The following is a 4795-nucleotide window of genomic DNA, read 5'->3' on the forward strand; positions in this document are numbered from 1 at the left end:
AAGTGCACCGTATTGAGGGGAGGATGGATGGGGCCATGTATCGCAAGAACTTGGCCAACAACCTCCTTCCCTCAGTAAGAGCATTGAAAATGGGTCGTGGCTGGGTCTTCCAGCATGACAACGACCCGAAACACACAGCCAGGGCAACTAAGGAGTGGCTCCGTAAGAAGCATCCCAAGGTCCTGGAGTGGCCTAGCCAGTCTCCAGACCTGAACCCAATAGAAAATCTTTGGAGGGAGCTGCAAGTCCGTATTGCCCAGCGACAGCCCCAAAACCTGAAGGATCTGGAGAAGGTCTGTATGGAGGAGTGTGCAAACCTGGTCAAGAACTACAGGAAACATATGATCTCTGCAATTGAAAACAAAGGTTTCTGTACCAAATATTAAGGTCTGCTTTTCTGATGTATCAAATACTTATGTCATGCAATAAAATGCTAATTAATTACTTAAAAATCATACAATGTGATTTTCTGGATTTTTGTTATAGATTCCGTCTCTCACAGTTGAAGTGCACCTATGATAAAAATTACAGACCTCTACATGCTTTGTAAGTAGGAAAACCTGCAAAATCGGCAGTGCATCAAATACTTGTTCTCCCCACTGTATGTAAACTTCTGACCCATTGGGAATGTGAAGATACTAAATCATTATCTCTATTATTATTCTGAAATGTCACATTCTTAAAATAAAGTGGTGGTCCTAACTGTCCTAAAACAGAGAATTGTTACGAGGATTAAATGTCAGGAATTGTGAAAAACTTTTAGTTTTAATGTATTTGGCTAAGGTATATGTAAACTTCCGACTTCAACTTTATCGTACTTGATGCCAAAATAATGCCAAAATAACATTTAAAACAGGTAACAACAAAGTATTTATTGTTTATTTTTGCAAACAATGCAGTGGCACCTCACCTGCCCTGAATGACCGGTCGCCACTGCTAACATGACATTCACGCAAAGAAAGGTTTCATAAAACCTAAAGGTGTTGCACAACGTGGCACTTCACACATCTTCTGTCCATCTTCCAGCTCTTCACTCCCAAGACTTATGTTCCATCTGCAAATTGAATTTTATATATCTGCTTAGAGCTCTCAGATTTAACCCATTGAAAAATGTTGATCAAAACCAAATTATGGTCTGCCATCTTAGCACTGCGATAAAAGCTGTATTTTAGCATGTCAAAGAGAGGGATGGGAGGAGGGATGGGGAAAGAGAGGAAGAGGAGAGTAGAGTAAGTGAGAGTGCATTTGTTACCATTGGATGCTCGGGGTCTCTCAGCTAGCGTGCTCCCAGCTATGGGAATTAGGTTGAGAAGTGGAGCGAAAAGGACAATAATGAAGTTGAGCAGCAGTGAAGAGTGTGGGACTCTGCTGGAGTCTAAATACACTGATGATCACAGCAGCATCTGGAGAGAGAGAGAGAGAGAGAGAGCGAGAGCAATAAAAAGAGAGAGAGAGAGAAGGAAAAAGAGAGAGAGAGAGAGAGAGAGAAAAGCCTCCACCATTGCTGGGAGCCATACTAGGCATCTCTAGTTACAGTAGCTAGAGCGATAAACTTGACATGCTTAAGCTAATATAAACTTACCACCTCGTGGGATCAGATTGTGACATATGTTCAGTACCCCTGCCATGGGGTTTTTTGCTTGCTACTGTGGGTCTCGTGCACAATTGACATTCGCGCAAAAATTAGTTTGTGCTTTATTCCCGTTGCAACGCATTTGTTTTGTAACCTCAGGATCTCCTGTTTTTTTTTTGTGTACAGGTGAAGTTGACATGTTTGTGTATGTGTGTGTGCGAGTGTGTGTTTTTGTGTGCGTTTTATGTCACAGCCACATGGGACACACTACAAAAGAACGAAATCACGCACGCACACAGGTTGACATCATGTAATAAAAGTCCACCGGCCGCATTCTTTTGTGAGTCACAAAGAGATTTATACAGTGCTTTCTCTTTCTCTGGAGACCCTAGGATCTACAATTCTGAATTCTTAATGAGCAGCAGAGTGTGTGCACAAATCCCAAACCAGCATACTAAAGTTGGCAGGTCCGGGTGGAGGATTTAGTAGAAAATGTGTTAGAACAAGATGGACTGAGAGTCTGTTTGAACAGTTTGAAAGGATGTATCACTTCCTTTGTTTTGACCTTTCACAGGTTTGGCAAAATGCTATAGAATTGTTGCTGGACTTGGCTGTTGTTTTCGACTTCACACACATGTATCTGTCACACAACATTCCACATTCTCTTTGCCGTCTAACTCAACAATAATCTCATCTCAAGTGACAATATTACACAATTACATCAACGTTTCTCATTAGGGTCCACCTGTAGGAAGTGTGGAACTTATAAATACAATGATACTCTGTGACATGGGTATTCATTTACCATGTGGGTGTGTTTGTCTCCCTGGCTGGAGGTTTTCTATAAGCAGTTTCTTATTTTTATGACCTTGACCTTACCTCTCATGTGACCTCAGTAAACTGAAAGTTTGTTTCTATAATACAGTGTTTCCTAACTCTGGTCCTCAAGTACCCCCAATAGTTCACATTGTCGTTGTAGCCCCGTACAAACGCACCTCATTAGACTCAAGGGCTTCATGATTAGTTGACAAGGTGAATCAGGTGTGCTTGTCTGGGGTTACAACTAAAATATTGTATTGTTGGGAAACTGCTCTTTTTTTTTTTGGGGGCTAACTCCTTGGTCTTCATAGTGGCGCTTGTTTGGTGGTGCCCCTTGTTTAGTGGTGCTGCAGACTCTGGGGCCTTTCAGAACAGGTGTATATATACTGAGATCATGTGACTCTTAGATTGCACACAGGTGGACTTTATTTAGCTAATTATGTGAATTCCGAAGGTAATTGGTTGCACCAGATCTTATTTAGGGGCTTCATAGCAATGGGGGTGAATACATATGAACGCACCACTGTTCAAGTTTAAAAGAAAATTGAAACAAGTTATTTTTTTCATTCCACTTCACCAGTTTGGACTATTTTGTTTATGTCCATTACATGAAATCCAAATAAAGATCCATTGAAATTACAGGTTGTAAACGCCAAAAGGGGTGGCACGCTGGCAATAAATGGTCGGGAGACAGGTGCAGAAATGTGTAATAGGGGTCTTTATTTCATAAATTACAGCGTGCCGTGTAAAGGCACGGCGACGATGACCAAACAATCACATTTACAAAACAATAGGGTTGAAACCCAATCAAAAGAGCCAGTTGTACCTCGAATAGATAACACAAGCGCACAATGATACGACACGAGACCCGTAATCATCTGTGCAATACACGCAGCACGAAAGCCAAAACACAGCATAGGTACTCACACGACTACTGGACATGGGAACGATAATGGACAAGACCATGGAAACCAAAGGGCACATATATACAAACACTAATCAGTGGGAATAGGGGACAGGTGTGCGTGATGAAAGGGGGGGTTCCGTGACATGGGGTGAATACTTTTGCAAGGTACTGTATGTTGCACAGTAATATCACTATCACCACAGGTTGAAGGGATTCAGAACCCAGTTCCGGAACCACTCGTTGGAGCCCGATATAAAAAAATAAATGTACATTCTGTCTCGAATGTTGATGAGGGCGAGGTGTTTAGGTGCCTGTCAAATTATACTACGCATGGTCGGCCCACACATTAGGCAGGATTAGGCGACCGCCTGTGGTGGCAGATAGACGAAGAGGGCATTTTCTGAGCTAAATTGACCAGGACGCACCTCCAACAACATCACATAAAACCTGCCCAAAAACAATGACAACTTCTCTCAACCTGTGGCATATGGGCTTTTTAGGTGAGAGCTGATTCCACCGTTTATTAAGCAGTGCCCACTTTGTCAAAGGCAGGAGCGCAAAATATCTTGCTTGTCCAATCCGACTTGATAGGCTAGACCCCAGTAAACATGAGCCGACGTCTTTTGGCAGTCCTTTTGGTGCTTTCCGAATGTTTTTTTTGTTGTTGGTGTTTTACAAATGGTAGGCTTACCACATAGATGGGCATTCATGAAATTAATTTTCAGGAAACACTATAGGCTACACCTCAGTTAGCATGGACAGTATTTTAGATGTCTTTTTCTCGTGCAGTTCTTGACCGGCCTTGATTTCCACATTCACAGACATTGGTTTTTGGTCATCTGAACCAAATCTGAACAAATCATAGACTATAGTCTATGTTTGGTTCAGATTTAGTGCGGTCCAGAACTGCCTTGATTTCAGTGTCCACAGACATAGATTTTTGGTCTTGTCCAGACCAAATCTGAACAAATCATAGATGTTTATGTTTGGTTCTGATTTTGTCCAGTCTGGACCAGCCTTGGTATTGATAAAAATAGCTTATTTTCAACTTTCATTCAGAACCAAAAATGACTGATTTCAACATATGTAAAATACATATTTTCAATGTCCGTAAAATAAGTATTTTACATACACTTAGGTTGGAGTCATTAAAACCTGTTTTTCAACGACACTACAAATTTCTTGTTAACAAACTATAGCTATGGCAAGTCGGTTAGGACATCTACATCTACTAAGTCATTTTTCAACAATTGTTTACAGACAGATTATTTCACTTATAATTTACTGTATCACAATTCCAGTGGGTCAGAATTTAACATTCCAGAAAATGATGTCATGGCTTTAGAAGCTTCTGATAGGCTAATTGACATAATTTGAGCCAATCGGAGGTATACCTGTGGATGTATTTCAAAGGCTTACCTTCAAACTCACTGCCTCTTTGCTTGACATCATGGGAAAATCAAAAGAAATCAGCCAAGACCTCAGAAAAAAATGGT

The 4795-nt window shown here is 41.1% G+C and overlaps 1 long non-coding RNA gene across 1 annotated transcript; it reads right to left on the reverse strand.

Annotated features, from left to right (window-relative positions):
* Positions 1–886: 886 nt before the first annotated feature.
* On the reverse strand, positions 887–2557 carry LOC118395691 (uncharacterized). Its single transcript, XR_004828028.2, has 3 exons — positions 2453–2557; positions 1253–1403; positions 887–1054 (listed from the first exon to the last, which is right to left on the reverse strand). It is a non-coding gene; the product is annotated as an uncharacterized LOC118395691 (long non-coding RNA).
* Between the last annotated feature and the right edge of the window lie 2238 nt (positions 2558–4795).

The sequence above is a fragment of the Oncorhynchus keta genome, chromosome 16 (assembly GCF_023373465.1).
Source record: "Oncorhynchus keta strain PuntledgeMale-10-30-2019 chromosome 16, Oket_V2, whole genome shotgun sequence".
Taxonomy (NCBI): domain Eukaryota; kingdom Metazoa; phylum Chordata; class Actinopteri; order Salmoniformes; family Salmonidae; genus Oncorhynchus; species Oncorhynchus keta.